We start from the raw sequence: 16,826 nt of genomic DNA, 5'->3' as shown, positions 1-16,826 counted from the left end.
CATTATACACCAACTTAGGCTTCAACAATGTCATACACAATTTCAACATAACATCTCAACTCCTGTACTCAATACTTTGATTTACAAAGGCAAATGTGCCAAAAGCTTTCTTTACTACCCTATCTATCTGTGACACAACTTTTAAGGAATTATGGATCTGTATTCCCAGATCCCTTTGTTCTACCACACTACTCAGTGCCCTGCTCTCACCATGTAAGAACTACTGTACCCTAGTTGGTCCTCCCAAATACAACACTTCACACTTGTCTGCATTAAATTCCATCTGCCATTTTTCAGCCCCTTTTTCCAGCTGCTCTAGATCCAACTGCAAGCTTTGATAATTGGCCTCACTGTCCATTACACTCCCATCTTGTTGTCATCCGCAGATTTGTCGATCCAGTTAGCCCCATTATCATCCAGATCATTGATGACAAACAACATTAGACCCAGCACCAGTCCCTGCAGTCACAGGCCTCCAGTCAGAAAGACAGCCATCTACAACCGCTCTCTAGCTTCTCCCACAAAGCCAATGTCTAATCCATTTTACTGCCTCACCTTGAATGCCAAGCAGCTGAAACTTCTTGACCAATCTCCCATGAGTGTCCTTGTTAAATGCCTTGCTAAAGTCCATGTAAACAACATCTTTTGTCTTGTCTTTCCTGGTAGCTACTTTCCTGGTAGCTTCCTCAAAAGGTTCTATAGGGTGTGAACTATCATGCACAAAGCCATGTTGACTATCCCATAATCAATCCATGTCTATCCAAATATTTATATATCCAGTCCCTTAGAATACCTTCCAGTAACTTTCCCACTACTGATGTCAGGCTTACCAGCTTATCATTTCCTGGCTTTTTCATAGAGCCTTTTTAAAACAATGGAACTATATTAACACGTACAAAAGCTGGATGAACTCAGCAGGTCAGGCAGCATCCGTTGAAATGAGCAGTCAACGTTTTGGGCCGAGACCCTTCATCAGGACTGAAGAAGGAGGGGGCAGGGGCCCTATAAAGAAGGTGGGAGGGAGGGTGGAAGGTTCCAGGTGAAAAACCAATCAGAGGAAAGATCAAAGGGTGGGGGAGGGGAAGCAGGGAGGGGATAGGCAGGAGAGGTGAAGAAGGAATGTAAGGGTAAAGCACTATGGATAGTAGAAGAAGGCAGAATCATGAGAGAGGTGATAGGCAGCTAGAAGAAGAGGCAGGGTGAAAGTGGGATGGTGGAAGGGAGAGGGAGGGAATTACCAGAAGTTGGAGAATTTGATGTTCATACCAACTGGCTGGAGACTACCCAGACGGTATATGAGGTGTTGCTCCTCCAACCTGAGTTTGGCCTCATCATGGCAGTAGAGGAGGCCATGTATGGACATATCCGAATGGGAATGTGAAGGAGAGTTGAAGTGGGTGGCAACTGGGAGATCCTGTCTGTTGTGGCGGACGGAGCAGAGGTGCTCGACGAAGCGGTCCCCCAATCTGCGTCGGGTCTCGCCGATGTACAGAAGGCTGCACCGGGAGCACCGGGTGCAACAGATGACCTCAACAGACTCACAAGTGAAGCGTTGCCTCACCTGGAAGGACTGTTTGGGGCCCTGAATGGTGGGCCTTTCCTTCCTTCCGGTAATTCCCTCCCTCTCCCTTCCACAATCCCACTTTCACTCTGCCTCCTCTTCTAGCTGCTTATCACCTCTCTCATGACTCTGTCTTCTTCTACTACACAGTGCTTTCACCTTACATTCCTTCTTCACCTCTCCTGCCTATCCCCTCCCTGCTTCCCCTCCACCACCCTTTGATCTTTCCTCTGATTGGTTTTTCACCTGGCACCTTCCACCCTCCCCCCTCCTTCTTTATAGGGCCCCTGACCACTCCTTCTTCAGTCCTGACGAAGGGTCTTGGCCGGAAACGTTGACTGCTTGTTTCAACGGATGCTGCCTGACCTGCTGAGTTCATCCAGCTTTTGTACGTGCTGATTTGACCACAGCATCTGCAGTGTACTTTGTGTAGAACTATATTAACTATCTTCCAATCCTCTGATACCTCACCCGTTCCTAAGGAGGTTTTAAAACTCTCTGCTAGGGCACCTGTATTTTTGGCTGGAGATTTATCCACACTATTCTGCCTCAAAACAGCAAGCACCTCTTCCTCTGTAATCTGTAGAGGGTCCATGACCTCTGTGCTGCATTTGCTCTTATCTATGGACTCTGTGTACATCTCCTGAGTAAGTGCAGATGAAAAATATTGATTTAAGATCTCCTCTCATCTCTTTCTGCTCCACAAATAGATGACCACTCTGATCTTCCAAAGGACCAATTTTGTCCCTTGCTACCCTTTTATTCTTAATATTTCTTCAGAAGGCCTTTGGATTCTTCTTCACCTTGCCTGCTAAAGCAGCCTCATGTCTCATTTCACCTTCCTGACTTCCTTCTTAAGTGTTCTCTTGCATTTCTTATACTCCTCAAATATCTCATTTCTTCCTGCCAGCCCGTACCTGCTATGCACCTCCCTTTGTTTGAACTAGGGCCTTAATATCTCTTGAAAATCAAGGTTCCTTAAACCTGTTATCTGTGACTTTTATTCTGACAGGAACATACAGTCTCTGTACTCTCAAAAAACTTCACTTTTGGAGGTATCCCATTTACAAACTTGTTCAACTTTGCAGCAGACATCCTGCCCCAATCCACACTTACCAGATCCTTTCTGATGCCATCATAATTGGCCTTTCGTCAATCTAGAATCCCCACCCGTGGACTAGACCTATCCTTTTCCATAACTGCCTTGAAACTAACTGTATTGTGGTCACTGGATGCAAAGTGTTCCCCAACCCAAACGTCTGTCACCTGCCCTGTCTCACTCTGAATAGGAGATCTAGTATTGCACTCTGCCTAGTTGGAACTCCTATGTACTGATTAAAGGAGCTTTCCTGACAAACACTTTCTCATCCAGCCTTTTTACAGTGTATGAATCCCTGTCAATCTGTGGAAAGTTAAAATCACCTACTATCACAACCTTATGTTTTTTTGCAACGGTCTGTGATCTCTCTACAAATTAGTTCCTGTAAATCCCACAGACTGTTGGGTGGTCGATAAAAAAGTTCTATTAACCTGGTCACATCTTTCTTATTCCTCAATTCTGCCCATAAAGCTTCACTAGACAAGCTCTCCAGTCTGTCCTGACTGAGCACCTGCTGTAACATTTTCCCTGACTAGCAATGCCACCCCTCCCTCTTTAATCCCTCCCACACTACCACCACTAAAACAACAGAACCCTGGAACATTGAGTTGCCGGTCCTGCCCCTCCTTCAGCCAAGTCTCACTAGTGGCTACAGTGTCATAATTCAACGTGCTGATCCATGCCCTGAGCTCACCTGCCTTTCCTACAAGACTCCTCGCATTAAAATATATGCAGTTCAGAATATTAGTCTCACCGTGCTGAACCTTTTGATTCCTGACTTTGAGTGCAGACTTAGCATAATCTTTCTCCACAACTACCCACTATCTGTTCTGGTGCTCTGCTTCCCATCCCTCTGCAATGGTCTTTCTAGAATCACTAGGTTCTGGAGGACTGGAGAACTGCACATGTCACTCCACTCTTTAAGAAGGGAGGGAGGCAGAAGAAAGGAAATTATAGGCCAGTTATTCTAACCTCAGCAGTTGGAAAGATGTTGGAATACGTTATTAAGTATGATGTTTTGGGTAGCTGGAGAAACATAGGAAAATAGGCCAAAGTATGCAAGCTTTCATTAAGGGAAAATCTTGCCTGACAAATCCGTTGGAATTATTTGAAGAAATAGCCAACAGGATAGACAAAGGAGAGTTGGGAGAGTCTTGTTTATTTGGATTTTCAGAAGGCCTTTGACAAGGTGCTGCATATGAGGCTGTTTAACAAGGAAAGAACCCATGGTATTACGGGAAAGATACCCACATGGATAGAAGACTGGCTGATTGGCAGAGGCAAAGAGTTAGAATAAAGGGAACCTCTTCTGGTTAGTTGCCAATAACTAGTCGTGTGCTGCAGGAGTTGGTGTTGGTCTAGGGTATTTAATATTTCAGCAATATTATAACTATATTGTTTGATTGAGCCTTCTTTGTTTAAGTAATTCTTTACGGGTTATATGTAAAAGTATATGAATAGCATACATCATATGGGAGCGCCTCAGAAAGGTAAGAATGAAGCAGACGCGTTATCTCCTGCTCCGTGTTTTCCTTTCAATTTGTTCTACGTTTCAGAGTTATAAAACATAACAGTGGCGATGAGGAAGCTTTGAAACAAACCCAGACGACTGAAGCGGAGCATACTGAATGTCTCTTTGGAAAAGGAGAAAGATGGTCAAGTTAAAAGAAAATGCAAAAAGTGGACAAAATGCCCGGGGTTCATAAACAGTGAGTACAGTGAGATAATAATAAATAAAAATTAGAGAAATGGCTGGTTGCCTTGGGAAAAATAGACATGTTAGATTCCATTAAAAATAACTAGATATTGTATACTTATTTATTGAGATGTAGCATGACCTATCCGTCACCCAGTAATTCCCCCAATTTAATCAGATCCTAGCCTAAACACAGGCCAATTTACAATGGCTAATTAACCTACCAACCAGTCAGAGGAAACCCAAAAACAGAGGCAGCAGTGGGAATTGAACCCTGGTCACCTGCATTGTAAACCGCTGTGCTAACCACTATGCCACCATGCTCAAAGAAATGGAAATGTATGGTGAAACAAATGCAATAGCCAATGAAAGGCGAGTGCCAGGTTTGCTGAGTCCATTAGGTGGCAGAGTATGCAGTTTACTTAGAAGTTTAACTGCTCCATCCAAGCTAGCTGAATGGAGTTTTGCTGATACCATGAAAATCATGCAGGAACATTTAGAACTGAAACACTGGTTGATTGCAGAATGCCTTATGTTCTGTAAGCAGAATTAAAAGGAAGGAGAGTCCATTTCAGCTTCCGTGGCTGAATTGAAGAGATTGTCTGAGCTATGTAGTTCTGTGATGGGCCTAATGATAATGATCAGTTTGTGGAATCGTACAAGAAAATATTCAAAATGCCTGCTAACTGAAGCACCAGCCACATTTAAAAAAGCAGTTGAAATCTCTGAAACAGCAGACAGAAGCACAACTGAGTTGCAGTCAGGACTGGAAGTGAGAGTGAATTTAAATTCCAATGTCCATAGAGAAATCAGCCGATCTGAACAAGTTGTTTTACCATTGTGGCCGGAGCTCACATACACCAGGCCAATGCAGGTTTAAAGGCGGAACAGGAAGCTATGGACAGGCACTCAGTGTTACCTGGATGATGTCTTTGAATTCAAACAATGCTGGATGCCTCAAGGCCAAAGGATTTGTCACAGCTGTGGTCCTTTTCAGGATTTGTCAATTAGTACAACAGCTTACTGCCAAAACTGGTTGCTATGCCACCATCCAACCCCCACCCCCCGACCCCCAACCCCATCCCCGAGTTCATTACTACAGACCAGGAGGAACTGGCAATGGACAAAGCAGTGTGAAGTCGCATTTCAAAAGGTAAAAATTAGAAGAATGAGGTGGGATGGGATCTGATTGAAACCTATTGAATATTTGAAGGCCTAGATAGAGTGGATGTGGAGAGGATGTTTTCTAGAGTGAGGGAGTCTAGGACCAGAGGGCACAGCCTGAGAATAGAGGGATGTCCTTGTAGAACTGAGATGAGAAAAAAATTTTGTTGGCATGAGGTTAATGTATCTGTGGAATTCAATGCCACATGTGACTGTGGAGCCGAATTCATCGGGTACATTTAAAGCAGAGGTTGATGAGTAGATATTTTAAAGGTTACGGGGCGAAGGCAAGAGAATGAGGTTGGGATAGATAATAAGCCGACCATGATGGAATGGCAGAGCAGACTCAATGGGCCAAATGGCCTAGTTCTGTTTCTGTCTTCTGCCCTGTTGCTGCAAAGCACCTAATTTTGCGACATCTACCAGCAATATTAAACCTCATTCTGATTGTGCGAGTGTATAAGTGTATATGGAGAGAGAAAAAAATACATATATATGAATAAAATAATCTAATTCACATTAAAACCTCACTACTACTTTACTGTTTGGATGGTTTGGCTGGCCACTAACATCCCTTGATATGTTTCAATACAGTGACCGAATAACAGACTTTGGAGCACAGAATCAGGTCACATTACATCGATGTCTAACAAAAAAAAGCTTTCTGACAATAAGTACTTGTTCATCTAACCGAGGAGGTCAGACGATATTGAAAGTACATTTGGGGGTTGCCTTAAATGTATAACAGCAGCCTTTTGGGGAATGGCCTCAGGAAGTTGTCCATGACTTTAGGTCGATGCGGATCATTCCAGACACAAACAACTTCCGAGGCTGGAATCTGCGGCGACAAAGAATCTGCTGGAGGAACTCAAGGGTTGAGCGGCAGCTGTGGAGGGGAAGGAATTGTCCATGATCTGGATTGAGATCCTGTATCAGGAGTAGGGAGTTCAGGACAATTGTTGGGAGCCTTGATGCAGGGTTTCATCCCAAAGCATCGACAATTCCTTTCACGCTCTTCTCCCCAGATGCTGCTTGACATGCTGAGTTCCTCAGGCGGATTGTTTGTTGCCCTACCAACCATTCATCAAACTTCATTAAACAAATTCGGGAATTATTTGGTGTACTCTCTGCCTTTTTCACAAATTCAGCACTGAATACTCCGCCAGGTCCCATCCATTCAAAGTAGTTCTGTGGTTCACCAAAATGTTCTGTGGTGCTGAAAAGTACAACTCTGTGCAAGTTTAACCTCAGTGAAGTTACCCTTCAGTCATCAAGTTCCATAGGACGCCCCAAGCAGCTGCACAGGTTGACTCTGTGGTTAAGAAGGCACATGGTGCATTGGCCTTCATCAATCATGGGATTGAGTTTAAGAGCCGAGAGGTAATGTTGCAGCTAAATAGGACCCTGGTCAGACCCCACTTGGAGTACTGTGCTCAATTCTGGTTGCCTCACTGCAGGAAGGATGTGGAAACCATAGAAAGGGTGCAGAGGAGATTTACAAGAATTGTGGAGCATGACTTATGAGAATAGGTTGAGTGAACTCGGCCTTTTCTCCTTGGAGTGATGGAAGATGAGAGGTGACCTGATAGAGGTGTACAAGATAATGAGAGGCATTGATCGTGTGGATAGTCAGAGGCTTTTCCCAGGTCTGAAATGGCTAGCACGAGAGGGCACAGTTTTAAGGTGCTTGGAAGTAGGTACAGAGGAAATGTCAGGGGTAAGGTTTTTACACAGAGAGTGGTGAGTGAATGGTATGGGCTGCTGGCGATGGTGGTGGAGGCGGATATGATAGAGTATTTTAAGAGACTCCTGGATTGATATATGGCACTTAGAAAAACAGAGGGTTATGGGTAAGCCTAGGTAATTTCTAAGGTAAGGACATGTTCAGCACAGCTTTGTGGGCCCAAGGGCCTGTATTGTGATGTAGGTTTTCTATGTTTCCATGTTTCCTGAACCAGCTGTGGATAACTTCACTCACCTGATAGTTTTTTGCTGGTAGGGGAGGGAGGATTGTTGGCTTGCTGCTGCTTGTGCATGAGAGGGTGGAGCTGGGAGGGAGCTTTGGGGTTTTAATGTTTAATTGTCATTCAGTCTTTGGGACACTCCTCTGTTTTTGTGGATATTTGTGAAGAAATAGGTGTAATAATAACAGAGTTGCTGTGGTAGGAGATTTTAATTTCCCAAATATTGATTGGCATTTCCCTAGAGTGAGGGGTTTAGGTGGGGTGGAGTTTGTTAGGTGTGTTCAAGAAGGTTTCTTGACACAATATGTAGATAAGCCTACAAGAGGAGAGACTGCAACTTGATCTGGTATTGAGAAATGAACCTGGTCAGGTGTCAGGTCTCTCAGTGGGAGAACATTTTGGAGATAGTGATCACAACTCTATCTCCTTTACCACAGCATTGGAGCGGGATAGGAACAGACAAGTTAGGAAAGCATTTAATTTGAGTAAGGGGAAATATGAAGCTATCAGGCAGGAACTTGGAAACATAAATTAGAAACAGATGTTCTCGGGGAAATGTATGGAATAAATATGGCAAATGTTCAGATGATTTTTGCATGGAGTTCTGCATAGTTAAGTTCCAATGAGACAGTGTAATGATGATAGGGTACAGGAACCTTGTGTACAAAGGGGGTTGTAAATCTAGTCAAGAAGAAAAGAGGAGCTTATGAAATGTTCAAAAAGCTAAGTAATGATATAGATCTAGAAGATCATAAGGCTAGCAGGAAGCAGCTTAAGAATGAAATTAGAGCCAAAGGGGGCCATGAGAAGGCCTTGGCAGGCAGTATTAAGGACAACTCCAAGGCATTCTACAAGTATGTGAAGAGCAAGAGGATAAGACGTGAGTGAATAGGACTAATCAAGTGTGACGGTGGAAAAATGTGTATGGAACCGGACAAGATAGCAGAGGTTCTTAATGAATACTTTGCTTTAGTATTTACTATGGTAAAGGATCTTGGTGATTGTAGGGACCACTTACAGTGGACTGAAAAGCTTGAGCATATAGACATTAAGAAAGAGGATGTGCTGGAGCTTTTGGAAAGCATCACGTTGGATAAGTCACCAGGACCAGGCGAGATGTACACCAGGCTACTGTGGGAGGGGAGGGAGGAGATTGCTGAGCCTCTAGCAATCAACTTTGCATCATCAATGTGGACAGAAGAGGTTCCAGAGGATTGGAGGGTTGCAGATGTTGTTCCCTTATTCAAGAAAGGGAGTAGAGGTAGCCCAGGAAATTATAGACCCATAAGTGTTACCTCAGTGGTTGGTAAGTTGATGGTGAAGATCCTGAGAGGCAGGATTTATGAACATTTGGAGAGGCATAATATGAATAGGAATAGTCAGCATGGCTTTGTGAAAGGTAGGTCATGCCTTATGATCCTGATTGAATTTTTTGAGGATGTGACTAAACTCATTGATGATGGTAGAGTAGTAGATGTAGTGTATATGGATTTCAGCAAGGCATTTGACAAGGTACCCCATGCAAGGCTTATTTAGAAAGTAAGGATGCATGGGATCCAAGGGGAAATTGCTTTGTGGATCCAGAACTGGCTTGCCCACAGAAGGCAAAGAGTGGTTGTAGATGGGTTATATTCTGCATGGAGGTCGGTCACCAGTGGTGTGCCTCAGTGATCTGTTCTGGGACCTTTACTCTTCCTGATTTTTATAAATGACCTGGATGAAGAAGTGGAGAGTGGGTTAGTAAATTTGCTGATGACAGAAAGGTTGGAGGTGTTGTGGATAGTGTGGAGGGCTGTCAGAGGTTACAGTGGGACATTGATAGGATGCAAAAATGGGCTGAGAAGTGGCAGATGGAGTTCAATCCAGATAAGTGTGAAGTGGTTCATTTTGGTAGGTCAAATATGATGGTGGAATATAGTATTAATGGTAAGACTCTTGGCAGTGTGGAGGATCAGAGGGATCTTGGGGTATGATTCCATAGGACACTCAAAGCTACTGTGCAGGTTGATTCTGTGGTTAAGAAAGCATACGGTGCTTTGGCCTTCATCAATTGTGGGATTGAGTTCAGGAGCTGAGAGGTAATGTTGCAGCTATATAGGACCCTGGTCAGACTCCGCTTGGAGTACTGTGCTCTGTTCTGGTCGCCTCACTACAGGAAGGATGTGGAAACCATAGAAAGGGTGCAGAGGAGATTCACAAGGATGTTGCCTGGATTGGGGGGCATGCCTTATGAGAATAGGTTGAGTGAACTCGGCCTTCTTTCCTTGGAGCGGCGGAAGATGAGAGGTGGCCTGATAGAGGTGTTTAAGATGATGAGAGGCATTGATCGTGTGGATAGTCAGAGGCTTTTTCCCAGGGCTGAAATAGCTAACATGAGAGGGCACAGTTTTAAGGTGCGTGGAAGTAAGTACAGAGGAGATATTGGGGTAAGTTTTTTACACAGACAGTGTTGAGTGTGTGGAATGGGCTGCCGGCGGCAGTGGTAGAGGTGGATACGATAGGGTCCTTTAAGAGTCTCCTGGATGGATACATGGAGGTTAGAAAAATAGAGGGCTGTGGGTAACCCTAGATAATTTCTCAGGTAAGGACTTGTTCAGCACAGCTTTGTGGGCTGAAGGGCCTGTATTGCGCTGTAGGTTTTTCTATGTTTCTAAAAAGAATTTCAGGATGCATATTGTATATTCTTCTCTGACGTGAAGTGTACCTGTTGAACCTATTGAATCTCAACACTGAACAGACTCCAAACCGTATGGAGTGACTTTCAGGGACTTTGCAGCTGACGTTCTCAGTATTATTTATTTACTTATTTTATCGTTATTATTACTTGTTGCTTTTTTGTGTTTGTACTGCTTGTCATCCTTTGCACATTGGTTCTTTGCTCATGTGTAGTTTTCATAAATTCTATTGTATTTCTTTGTTCTACTGCGAACGCCTGCCAGAAAACGAATCTGAACGTACTATATGGTATCACTCTGTATATGTACTTTGATAATATATTTACTTCGAGCTTTGAAGATTCTTTCAGATACCCCAATCAATAAATTAAATAGTTTGAAGCTCTCCTGCCGCACACGTTGGGCCCGACCCATGCAGGGCCAAGACCGAAACTGTAGCCCCCGCTCACCTTCCCCTCAGGAGAGAACTGTTCTTAAGTAGGGTGGGAGCAGAAATTTAGAGAATTGTCTGTAAACCCAACAGACAGTTCTACAGGAGTCAGGAGCCCTAGCAACTCAGACTACCACTGCCCGAGATTGCCAGAGTTACACCAGTAGATTAATTAGCGGCAGATTGGCTAAATTTACACCTTAGTTAGAACTAGTTCATTAGCATATTTATTTATTGAGGTACAAAGCGGATTTGGCCATTCCGGCGCTTTGAGCTGTGCCATCCGGCAACTCCCGATTTAACCCTAGCCTAGTGAAAGGACAATTTACAATGAGCATTTAGTCCGGTCGGTGGCACAGTGGCATCAGCGCCGGACTCCGGAGCGAAGGCTCCCGATTTCAAATCCAAGTCGGGTCACCCCTGAGCACGCTTTCCATTCACGCCGGGTTGAGCGTCCAGCTAGCCACTCAGTGTCGTAAAAAAATACGGGGGTCGAGTCAGGAACATTCATATCGTGACCCGATTAATCCGAAAGGAGACCAATCCTGACACTGCGCGCCCGGCAAGAATGGTTGACTGTTTGGTGCGACACGCAAAAAAAAATTATGAGCATTTTACCTACTAATCAGTATGCCTTTGGACTGTAGGAGAAAACCCATGCATTTCAGGTGGAGGAGGACATACATTCTCCTTACAGATTATGTCAGAGTTGAACTCCGAACTCTAACACCCCGAGCTGTAATACCGTCGTGCTAACCTCTACGCTACCATGATGCTTTCAAAGATCACGGCAACTGCTGGCTTGTGGAAAGCCCGACCAGAGTTTTATCCAATATTAGCCTCACGTTTACTTTAACTCTGAAGGCTCTGAGCCCAAAAGGGCAAATGTTCATTCCTCTTCATAGATGCCTCCTGACCCGCTGAGATCCTCCAGCATTCTACATGTGTTATGTTATTTTAACGTTACTTCAGCAATCTCGCTAGTGATGCTCTCCAGGACTGTAGATCACTGAACAAATAGATAGTTGTGACATGAGTAGCTGCCAAACATCTGGGGTCACTACAGCACTGTATATTTATTTATAGATAAATACAAACTTGTAGATACATTGCAGAACAGGCCCTTCTGGGCCAATGAACTTCACCACCCAGCAACCCCCAATTTAACCCCAGCTTAATCACAGGGCTATTTACAATGACCAATTAACCAGAAGGTCTTTGGAATGTTTTCGGAGCACCCGGAAGAAAATCCACGCGGTCACGGAAAGGACGGACTAACTTCTTACAGGGCAGTGCCAAAGTTGAACTCCAAACTCCAATGCCCCGGGCTGTAAGAGTGTCTCGCTAACCCCTGTGCTGCTGTGGTGCCCCTATTCATCTGGGAGGTCTTTAAAGTGTTAGAGAATGTTTTGAGCAGGCGATCTGATCAACTGAGGGTTAGCGATGGTGTCTCCTCCGTGAGGTTATGTTTGAGGTGAGCCAGAATCTGTGAGTGTGTGGCACAAACTGAACAGTGCGGGCTCATTCAGCCAGAAGAACCTCTTATCAGGCTGTATCTCTAAATAAAAAAATTAACAATAAGAAAGCTGCTGACAGCAGTATATTATGAGGGAGCCACAGTAGCATAGTGGTTAGCTCAACACTATTATAGTTCGGATCGTCAGAATTCTGAGTTCATTTCCACCATTATCTGAAAGGAGTCTGTACGTCTTCCCCATGGAATGCATGAGTTTCCTCCTGGTGCTCAGGTTTCCTCCCATTGCCTAATACCGTACCTTTTGGTAGGTTAATTGATCATAGTAAATAGTCTTGTGGGAAGGTAGAGTGAAATAAGAGGTTTGCTAGGTGTCACAGCCCGTTGGGCCAGAACTGCCTGTTCTGCAATATATCTCTAAATAAGTAAAATAAATACAGTTTTTAAAATGCATGCAGGATCTGAACTGTAAAACTTTCATGTAAACAATAAACTTTTCTTTCCACTAAATTCTGCAGACATCAATAGTGCAAATTTATTTTATTTTCATATTATTGAGACACAGTGTGGAATAGGTCCTTCTGGCCCTCTAATCCCCTGATCTAATTATAGTCTCATTTACAATGACCAATTGACCTACTAATCAGCATATCTATGGACTGTGGGAGGAAACCGGAGCACCCATAGGAAACCCACGTTATCAAGGTACAAACTCCTTACAGGCAGTGGAGGGAATTGAACCCATGTCGTTGGTACTGTAAAGTGTTGTGCTAATCACTACACTACCATGCTGCCCCAAATGTTAAATAATTAATTTTTTCCTTGCTGTTCTTTGACAATAAATTCATCTGGATAAAAGCAAACAGGAAGGATCTCCGCATGTTACAGGACCTCGTTTTGAAAACTCATTTATCATGAGATTGTATCTTTGTGAATGCTAATTTGAGTGAAAAGTAGCATAGCTTTTATGTGTATGCCAGCATAGAGCATAGAATAGGACAGAACAGTACAGGCCCTTCAGCCCACAATGCTGTACTGACCCTTTAATCTATTCCAAGGTCTATCTAACTGTTCCTCCCCATTTATGCATTTGGAGCACATAAATGACCACAGAAGCATCTGGTTTCAATACGTACCAAACCACTTACCCTGTCAAATATCCCCTACCTGTCTGTGGAACAATCTACACGGACCTCTCAGATCCTATAGTGTGTGTGTGTGTGTGTGTGTGTGTGTGTGTGTGTGTGTGTGTGTGTGTGTGTGTGTGTGTGTGTGTGTGTGTGTGTGTGTGTGTGTGTGTGTGTGTGTGTGTGTGTGTGTGTGTGTGTGTGTGTGTGTGTGTGTATAAGAGAGAGAGAGACTTTGGAATACCAGCTCATGCAGAATTTTTTTTTGCATTCCTCAGAAGGAGGTTTACATTTCGCAGGTTAATCTGAACGGAGCACCACCACGTGCACTTGCACTCGGTCACTGTGCTGTGGCAAGGTGCTGGTGTTATTCGACCTACGATCACTAAATTAATTAATGCTTTAAGTGAAAATTCAAATCCCACCATGGCAGCTTGCCAATGGTAAAATACTTTTAAGTAACCAAGAATCAATTGTTTTAATAGTCTGTGTAGTATATGTGGCTGAAGTCCTTGAAGTGTGATTACTGAACAATGCAAATGTAAAGCTGATTCAGGGAAAGATACTCACATTAACTCCTGTGCCTAGCCTCACTTAATGGATGTACAATCAATTCGTGTATGTCAGTGTAACTCTCAGTTTGGCTAGCGGCTTCATCTAGAGGAAGACAGCCCTCGACCCAGCCAAACTTGAGAAATCTTGTTTGGGTGGATGCTGCATGATGGGTTCCCCTGTTACAAGCCTGTACCACAAAATAACAAACAATACACAATATGTGATTAAACAATTGAGCTTTATAATTCTTAATTTGACTATATGGCTAGTAAAGAAACAAAAAAAAGTTAAGGGACCATTCTCATGAGATGGTCTAATGCATAATGTTGGAGCTCATGGTTCAGTCCACTGGTTCCCTGTCAACCTCCTCCGAGCGTAGCCGACCCTCGGACCCTCGGTCCAAGTCCACTTTTTCCGACGGTCTACCATCTGTCTCCATTTGTGTCTTCTCTCCTCATCTCTCCCCGATGAAAGACTGCGAAATCCCTGGTCCCAGACCCACAAAAAAGAACAGCCTCTCTCTCATTGGATAGCACACATTCCTAAGCCCCGTTATCTCTAGTCATAACCAAAACTTTGCTGCTACAGAGAAACCATTACCTTAGCTGTGAACCCTTACAGCGCGTTACATAAGCTATCTTGTGTATTTATATTTATTGTGTTTTTTCATTAATGCGTTCTTTGTCTTATTGTGTTTTTTTGTGCTGCATCAGATCTGGAGAAACAATTATTTCATTCTCCTTTACACTGGTGTACTAGAAATGACATTAAACAATCTTGATTTTCACCTGTTTGGTATTACTGTATATCCACATGCATTTATCTTCTTCCATCTCTTAGTCTGTGTGAATGAAATAATTTTTTCCCAAACCAATGTGTTTTTGTCTAGCTGTGTGGCTATTCGTACAGAAGAATGAGCTCACGGAATTTCTATATCTGATCAACCTATCTATGATTATGGTATCCTCAGTGGATGGAATTACTATCTCTTCAAATCAGTTCTCAGATTAAAATAGTATTACTTTAAAACATGAGCAAGTATTTTCCACCAAAGAAAATATTACACCAACTTGAAAAGATGCTCTCAATCTTGCCTGTGCTAATTTGTTTTAATTAATACTCCATGGCGATGGTGGCTACGTAATGCACCAGAATCTGCTGGTGGTAGCAATGTACCTGACATAAATTATTTACTAGTAAATTAACTTGCCCTCACAAAGGCAAACCTTAGTTCAACGAATGCAACGTCAAATTCAGAGGGTACATATTGCCCAAGTCATTTTGCTGTTTGGAGCAACGGCAGTTTCTCTCTGTGACCGCATGGGTTTTTTCTGGGTACTTCGACTTCCCCCTACAGTTCTAAGACGTACTGATTGGTAGGTTATTTGGTCATTGTGAACTGTCCCGTGATTAAGCTAGTGTTAAGTTGGTGGGGTGCTGGATGGCGAGACTCATTGAGCCAGAAGAGCCTGTTCTGTGCTGTATCTCTAAATAAATAAATGCATTTAGGATATGGTCCTTATATTAATTCTGCCTTTAATGATGGATATTAAGAAGCATTATATTAACCCAAGAATCAAACCTGTCAGTATGGGTTGAAGCTTTAAAATTTAACCCTTATAAGAAACTGTCCATATCTAATTCAAAGTTCAAAGTAAATTTATTGCCAGAGTACATATACGTCATCATATACAACCCTGAGATTCATTTTCTTGTGGGCATTCCTGTAAACACAACAGAATCAATAAAAGACTACACTCAACAGGAAGTTCAAACAACCAGAGTGAAAAAGACAACACACTGTGCAAGTACAAAAATACAAGAAGAGGAGAAACAATAATAAATAAGCAATAAATATCGAAGGCATGAGATGAAGGGTCATTGAAGGTGAGTTCATAGGCTGTGGGAGCAATTCAGTGATGGGGAGAGTGAAGTTATCCACTCTATTTCAGGAGCCTTTTTGGATGAGGAGTAATAACTATTCCTAAACTTGGTGATATAGACCCTGAGGATCCAGTACCACCTTCCTGAGGCAGCAGCATGAAGAGAGCATGGCCTGGGTGGCAAGGGTCGCTAATGATAGATGCTGCTTTCCTGTGACAGCGCTCTAGTGTAAATGTTCTCAACTGAGGTGAAGGTTTTACCCATAAGGGATTGGGCCATATCTACTACTTAAATGTTATCCATCGAACTATCTATTGTCTACCTCCATGTCTTTCAATCCATTGCATAAGTATTTTGCTTTATAGCAAAAAGTTATGGAAAAGCTTAGCAGTTTGGGCAGGTTCTGTCTAAAGAGATGCTGGTAAGACCGATGTTAGGGCAGGGCTGTCATCACTTGTGTTTAGAAGAGTGAGGTGGGAGGGACCTCACTGAAGCCTATCAAATATTGAGAGGTTTAGTTAGAGTGGATGTGAAGAGAATTCTTCCTATAGTGGGGGAGTCTTGGACCAGAGGACACAGTCTTAGAATAGAGTGATACATGTATCTATTTGGAACAGAGATGAGGAGGAATTTCTTCAGCCAGAGGGTAGTGAATCTATGGAATTCATTGCCACTGACACTGTGGAGGCCTAGTCATTGGATACATTTAAAGTGGAGAGATTGGTAGGTTCTTGATGAGTCAGGGCATCAAAGGTTATGGGGAAAAGGCAGGAGAACAGGATTGAGAGATAGGAAACTTACCAGCTTACACTGTAGGCAACATTTTAATTGACTTGAATTATAAATTGAAATAATAAACATGTTCATTAAAAAATGGTGCACGATAGGGAAATTTGATGGTGATTTTCACGAGCAGTAGCCCAAAATTCATAACGTACTCCTATTCAGGAAGTAAAATCTTTGTTGTGCAGTGTAATAAATCAGCCATAATGGAATGACAAAGCAGACCCAATGGGTCATATGGTCTAATTCTGCTCCTTTGGTCTCATGGTTTTTCCACCATTTTCTGTTATTATTTTAGGTTTCAACCATCAACAATTTTAAAAAAATTCATTTATACCTATGTTATGTAAGACCTCTGCCATTGGAGAGTTTAAATGGGACAAGGCAGACTAATATTGCCACAGGTGATTTTTT

The 16,826-nt window shown here is 43.0% G+C and overlaps 1 long non-coding RNA gene across 1 annotated transcript in view; it reads left to right on the top strand.

Annotated features, from left to right (window-relative positions):
• Positions 1 to 4,222: 4,222 nt before the first annotated feature.
• LOC140733014 (uncharacterized) overlaps positions 4,223 to 16,826 on the top strand; it is a 56,257-nt gene continuing 43,653 nt past the window's right edge. Inside the window, exon 1 of the long non-coding RNA XR_012100204.1 lies at positions 4,223 to 4,369. This is a non-coding gene — a long non-coding RNA (uncharacterized lncRNA). The remainder of the gene's footprint in view (positions 4,370 to 16,826) is intronic.

This window comes from Hemitrygon akajei, chromosome 9 (genome assembly GCF_048418815.1).
Source record: "Hemitrygon akajei chromosome 9, sHemAka1.3, whole genome shotgun sequence".
NCBI classification, from domain to species: domain Eukaryota; kingdom Metazoa; phylum Chordata; class Chondrichthyes; order Myliobatiformes; family Dasyatidae; genus Hemitrygon; species Hemitrygon akajei.
The sequence above is the reverse complement of the archived record's forward strand: the minus strand, read 5'-3'. Positions and strand labels throughout refer to the sequence as shown.